The sequence below is a fragment of the Delphinapterus leucas genome, chromosome 1 (assembly GCF_059928025.1).
Source record: "Delphinapterus leucas isolate spDelLeu-1000000601 "Yukka" chromosome 1, BTC_Dleu_Yukka2, whole genome shotgun sequence".
NCBI lineage: Eukaryota > Metazoa > Chordata > Mammalia > Artiodactyla > Monodontidae > Delphinapterus > Delphinapterus leucas.
Window position 1 is genome coordinate 98182494 of NC_143129.1, and position 6936 is coordinate 98189429.

At 37.4% G+C, this 6936-nt stretch overlaps 1 pseudogene; it reads left to right on the top strand.

The window, feature by feature from the left end:
- Positions 1 to 1169: 1169 nt before the first annotated feature.
- LOC149750694 (uncharacterized) lies at positions 1170 to 3941 on the top strand (annotated as a pseudogene).
- Positions 3942 to 6936: the final 2995 nt, after the last annotated feature.

The following is a 6936-nucleotide window of genomic DNA, read 5'->3' on the forward strand; positions in this document are numbered from 1 at the left end:
TAGAACTTGTTGCTAAGTAACAAATACCTATTATCAGGGAAATGACATTACACCTTATTGAACACAAACAGAGACAGGAAATGATCTCTGAGGAAAAGGATCAGTCACAAGTTTATCACAAACCTCAGATGGTACAGGAAAAGTAATGGTCTAGGTTTTCTGGCTTAATAGGTTTCAGTCCCTATCTTCTGGAAAACATGCATTTCAATTTTATCAACTCTGAATCACCATAGCACTTTAAAAGATTAAATATTATGGGGTCTATAGAATGGTAATTTAGAAATAAAATATTCCTTTTGCAGGTGCAGCTTGTCAAGTTACTAACATTTAGTTAAGCCCTTATAGTCCACAGAAAAGCTTTCTGGGAAAATGAAGCCTGCAATTGTGGTAGTCGCCTTAAGCCATGCTTTGTATAATTGTCAGAGGCATTGCCAGTTTTCCCCTGGATCAGATATGATAACTGGTGCTTATATATATGTACCATTAAACATACAATGAGTAACAAAGAAATGTCTCTTTTTCATAAGAATTATGAAATGTTCTTTTTAATATTATCCCTGCCCATGTATAAGTATGAATATTATATAAATAAGAAATAATACCCTAGTCTAATTCCTCATATCTTTTACTCCATTAATTCATCAATTCAGCGGATACTTATCTAATGCCAAATGTTTACCCTTCCTGAGGCATAGTTTTGAACATGAGGGGTCACCACTGTATAGGCCAAAAACCCAATAATTATTATTCTTAATATTGAAATGGCAGAAATGTTTTCTTGAAAATCATATCAAGGCAAATATACAACTATTATCACTTCCAATGACATCGTAGTGGAATTTCTAGCCAGTAAAAAAAAATGCCTGAAAAATATATAAAATGATAGATATTAAGATGGAAAAGAAAAAACAAAACCTGCATTACTCCAATCACATTAATACTTCAGAAAACTTTCAACTTATCTCAGATATTTATTATAATTAATGGCAGAACCTACTGATAATGTTTGCTATAAGTTCAAAGCACTAAAAAATAAATGAAATTTAATATAGCACCAATAAAGAGTTCAGACCATAGGCTCTCTTGTCACCAAGGTCAGACCAGCACAGGTCCCGTGCACCACCATAAAGGTTTGCAATCACAGACATCAAGCTAGAGCAGCCTGGAAAATGAACTCTTCAGGAAACAATGAAAATTTTGAGGGCAGTAACTCCAGACCTTTCTTTTATGTGCACCCTATGGCCCAGCAGCCTCTCCTGGGTCCCTGGTACCGGAATCCTGCCTATAATCCAATATGCGTTCCTGGGGCAGGTTTCACAAGTGGAAGTCTGTATTTTCCATATCCTGCGGTGCTCAATGAGTATCCTGTCTTCCTTGTCCCTCAGTCCCCATTGGCCACAATTCTCAACCAAAGACCCATGATTCCTATGTTTTATAACATGGCACAATTCTGACAACATGGTGGCTATTGGAAAGAAATGAAAATGAAAGACACAGAAACAGAAACTGAACCTCAACAGGCTGAAAACTTGAATGACAAACGAGATGTGCACTCAGAAAGCAACAGCCGTGACCTAGGAAGGGTGACCAGTATCCCTGCTAATACATTCTCCCCTGAGAATGTGGGTGAAAAGAAAGAGGTAGGTAGCATTAGCTACCTGAGGGAGGTATTCCCTTCCCTAGCTAGTTAGCTCAGATCAACAAAGTTGATGAGGCCGCCCAGGGTGACATGGGTCAGTGTTATGACACACAATCTGGGAAATCCCCTGAGCCCTCATTAGAAAGCAGTATAAAGGGACCACTTTTCCATGGTGGAAGTATAGGGACCTCTTTGAATTTGATGATGATGATTATGAAAACCTCTATGAGGGGTATGATACCTCCCTTGCAATGCCCCCTGCTTCCCCCTGCCAAACAAAGTAACTGAGGGCATGCAACTGGAGGAATACCCCTAGCAAATGCCTTCTGGAGGTGACTCTTATAGCCTCCATGAGGGGCGTCATTATTCCTCCCTGCTCCCAACCCTATACAAAGTAGATGAGGGCATGCAGTGCGACATGAGAAATGGAGCAGAGCAGCTGGAGAGTAGGAACCAGCATGAAAATGAAGATGAATATGAAGGTGGGGTAGAGAACAAATGGCTATGAGCAGCACGGTTCCTCCCCTACCTGGTTGACCCAGTTCAACAAAGTGGATGAAGGTATCCAATATGACATGAGAAATGGAGCAGAGTAGATGGGGAGTAGGAACCAGGATGAAGATGAAGATGAAGGTGAGATAGAGAATAACTGTGAGGGGAACCTGTCCTCCCCTACCTGGTTGGCCCAGTTTACCAAAGTAGATGAGGGCATCCAGTGTGACATGTGTTGGTATGAAGCACAAGTAGAGAAATCCCCCCAGAAAATGCCCTCCAGAGGTGAATGGACCTCACCAGACTGCAAAACCAAGGGGTCATGGAAAAAGCCAGTCACATATAGGAAATTAAGTGCAGACAAAAATGAAGTGATCGTGAATGATGAGATTGGGAGGTGTATAATGAGAACTTGAAAAGGTGTGCAAAGATTAAAAAGACTATGAAAGACAGGAAGCTGAAAGACCTGAGCAGCTTCTCAAATGTTAAGACAGTCTATTTGTTGAAGAAAAGTGCTGCCTTGACCATTGTACTTCCTGAGGATTCAGAAGACTCTGAGTTGGAAGAGGAAGTTGAAATGGATGAGGTAGAATGTCTCTTTGAAGAAGTGAGACCACAGGGCCATCTGATATCTTCCAAAGAAAGGTCTTATCAGAAGGCTGGCAGCATAATCAGGATGCCACTTGAGTGCTTTGTTCCTCCCCAACTTGTCTGGCCCACCAGAAATAAGTACAAATTATTACAAACTCGCGGTGAATATGAGCGTTTCCTTGTGGTTTGTCAGTTGAAACGACAGGATGACTGTGAAAGCACTCGTGGCCGGCTCCAAAGCAAGCAAGCCATAGCCAAGCTGGAAGGACTGCACTGCAGGACAGCCTCTCACAAATCATTGGAAAGCCTCTGACCTCTTCCATCAAGGGCAGGAGCACTCCTATCCAGCCAGACGTCCACCGGTAGATGCTCAGCAGAGTGTGCATTGAGGGGCCTTGGAAAGATCTGACACACCCATCAACATCCTTCGAGGATGTCACCATTGAGTGACTTTGGATCCTGGAGGTTTTACCATTGACAGTGTTGAATATTACCTGAAAATAGCGACGGTGGAGAAAACCTCAATCCTTTCATGTCCTGGAAAATAGCTTACAACACAAAAAAACACCCTTTCCCAGATGACAAGGATACCCCTTTTTCTATCTATGACAAGGGTAGACACCAGCACTACAAATCCCCATTTCTTGCCTCATAAATGATTAGCTGAACTCTTTTATCCACACTGGTCAATTGGACAAAATGCTTATCCAAACTCTGGTTAAGCTTCTCTCCTTCCTCCAGGCCTCTGAATTTTGTTCCACTCTCAGCCTGAGCCAGCATACAGCCTTTCCTGAGAATTGGCTGCACTAAGGGTAAAATATTCTCTGATCGCTATCCAATCATGCCACCCTTTCATCCCACTTCCCCATATGCAGTTCTTTCTAGGCTTGTTTACCTCTCTCAAAAAAAGAAAACCACTTTCTGCCCAACTCTTTACACACTTGCATTCTCCCTATGGCAATAGTTTTTTCCACCCTTACAATAATCCTTTCAAATAAAGTCTCTCCTTACTAAGAATAAATAAATAAATAAATAAATAAATAGAGTTCAAAACCATAAATTTAAAAATATAACTTCACATTCATATAAAAATTCAAGTACATTAAAATAAAGATACTATAATGTGTACAGGACCTTTATAGAGAAAATATAGCATTATTAAAGGCTACAATAATGTCTAAATGTATTTTCTAATAAATTATAGTCATGACTAGACAGAGTTAATATTGTAATGATAGCAACCATTCCCAAATTTATATGTAAAATTACTGAAATTTGAATTAGTACCTCAAACAGTTCTTACAAAGACATTAACGTTAATACTTTTGTGAAAGAGGAAATGGGCATAATGAACCAAAGTATTCCTGAATAAGAAACACAACATGAGGACCTATCATGACAAGAATATTTGATATACCTATCAAATATCAAGACATTATAAAACTGTTAAGAAGATAGTGTGTCAAGCACACACATGTCCTTATATACAAACAAAAGGACAGACAACCCAACAGAAAAAAATGGGCAAGAAACTAGAATAGAGACTTCACAAAAGAGGATATCCAAATGGCCAATAAATTTATTTGAAAAGCATTTAACTTCACTAGTCATCAGGGAAAAACAAATTTTAAAACACAATATACTACTATACCCTCACCAGAATTGTTAAATTTAAAAGATACAGAATACCTCATATTGGTAAGGAAGTGAGGGAAATGGAACTCTCATACACTGCTGGTGAGATTGCAAATCAAGCCAACTATTTTGGAAAACTTTTTGGAACTATCAACAAAAGCTGGATGTGTTCATACCCCCATGACTCACCACTTTAATTCTTAAGAATATACAGAACAAAAATATGTGCTCCTGGACACCAAGACATGCAAAAGAATATTTTCATAGCCCAAAACTAAAAATAACCTAAATTTCTATTGACACAATGGATTGGTTACACACATTGAGTATATACAGTCATACAATGCAATACTAGCAATGAAAATGAGTGAATTACAAGGTATTCAAAATACCTTGGATGAATCTCACATACATAATATGTACACAATAAGTCTGACACCAGGATAAACACAGTCTAATTCCAATTATATAAAATTCAGAAAGAGTCAAAACAGACATCTGGTATTAGAAGTCAAGGATATTGGTTATCTTTGAGCAGAAGGGAAGAGTAGCTATTAGAAAAGGAAAAATCTAATAATGTTTCATTTCTTGAGCTGGGTTGTGGTTACATGGCTATGTTCTCTTTGTGATCATTTAAGAAGAACAAAATTTGTGCACTTTTCTAAGTGTTATATATCAATTAAAAAATTTAATGCAAAAAAAAGTGTGGTATTAAGGTAGAGATAAAAGAAAATCAGCCATTGGAAGAGGCTGTAGATCCTAGAAATAAACCTATGACACCCTAGACACATGGAAGGTGGCTTTGAAGATTTCTGAAAAAGAAAGGACTATCCTAAAAATGGTGGTAGTAAATAAGTTATTCTTATGGAAGGAAAAGGAAAGGAGAATGAAATCACCCTCATACTCTACACAGATATTAATTACTAATAGATTAAATATTTAAATGTTATTTGTAAACTATATAAACTTTGACTACGGTAGAAATTCCATTTGTCTTGGGTTATGATAGGATTTCTTAAGAAACAGAAAGTATACAAATCAGAATAATAATTAATGAATTTTACCACATAAAAGGGAAGATATTTTGTTTGTGAAAAGAAATAAACAGGAGTTAGTCGAGTTGAAGCTGGAAATGTTGCAATGTATCTAAGTTATAAAGCATTATTAGAATATATATATTGGTTTTGAATATAATAAAATATTTCAGAATATTAAAACAAACTTTAAAATGTGATGAATTTCAGAAAAGAGGACCACAAATGGTGACAAAAATGAAAATGTATTAAATATAAGTAGCAGAAGTATGAGAATTAAGAGAAGAATGAAGTGCTACTTTAGAAACATTAGATGTGTCCAAAATTAACAAATTTTAAAATACAAGGTAACAGAAAGGATGTGAAAAATCTACATACGACTGATGGAAGTGTAAATTGGACATTTTATGAAACTACTAGACATCATCTAAAATTGGAGATGAACCACAAATTTTATTTAAATGACTCTCCCTTGAAGAAACCCATGCATATATGATTTAGGAAATATATTCATTGGAGAATATTTTTTTTTTTACATCTTTATTGGAGTATAATTGCTTTACAGTGGTGTGCTAGTTTCTGCTTTAGAACAAAGTGAATCAGTTATACATATAGATATGTTCCCATATCTCTTGCATCTCCCTCCCTCCCACCCTCCCTATCCCACCCCTCTAAGTGGTCACAAACCATCGAGCTGATCTCCCTGTGCTATGCGGCTGCTTCCCACTAGCTATCTATTTTATGTTCGGTAGTGTGTATATGTCCATGCCACTCTCTCGCTTTGTCACAGCTTACCCTTCCCCCTCCCTGTATCCTCAAGTCCATTCTGTAGTAGGTCTGTGTCTTTAGTCCTATCTTACCGCTAGGTTCTTCATGACATTTTTTTCCCTTAAATTCCATAAATATGTGTTAGCATACGGTATTTCTCTTTCTCTTTCTGACTTACTTCACTCTGTATGACAGACTCTAGGTCTATCCACCTCATTACAAATAGCTCAATTTCATTTCTTTATATGGCTGAGTAATATTCCATTGTATATATGTGCCACATCTTCTTTATCCATTCATCCATTGATGGACACTTCAGTTGTTTCCATCTCCTGGCTATTGTAAATAGAGCTGCAATGAACATTTTGGTACATGACTCTTTTTGAATTATGGTTTTCTCAGGGTATATGCCCAGTAGTGGGATTGCTGGGTCATATGGTAGTTCTATTTGTAGTTTTTTAAGGAATCTCCATACTGTTCTCCATAGTGGCTGTACCAATTCACATTCCCACCAGCAGTGCAAGAGTATTCCCTTTTCTCTACACTCTCTCCAGCATGTATTGTTTCTAGATTTTTTGATGATGGCCATTCTGACTGGTGTGAGATGATATCTCATTGTAGTTTTGATTTGCATTTCTCTAATGATTAATGAAGTTGAGCATTCTTTCATGTGTTTGTTGGCAGTCTGTATATCTTCTTTGGAGAAATGTCTATTTAGGTCTTTGGCCCATTTTTCAATTGGGTTGTTTGCTTTTATGTTATTGAGCTGCATGAGTT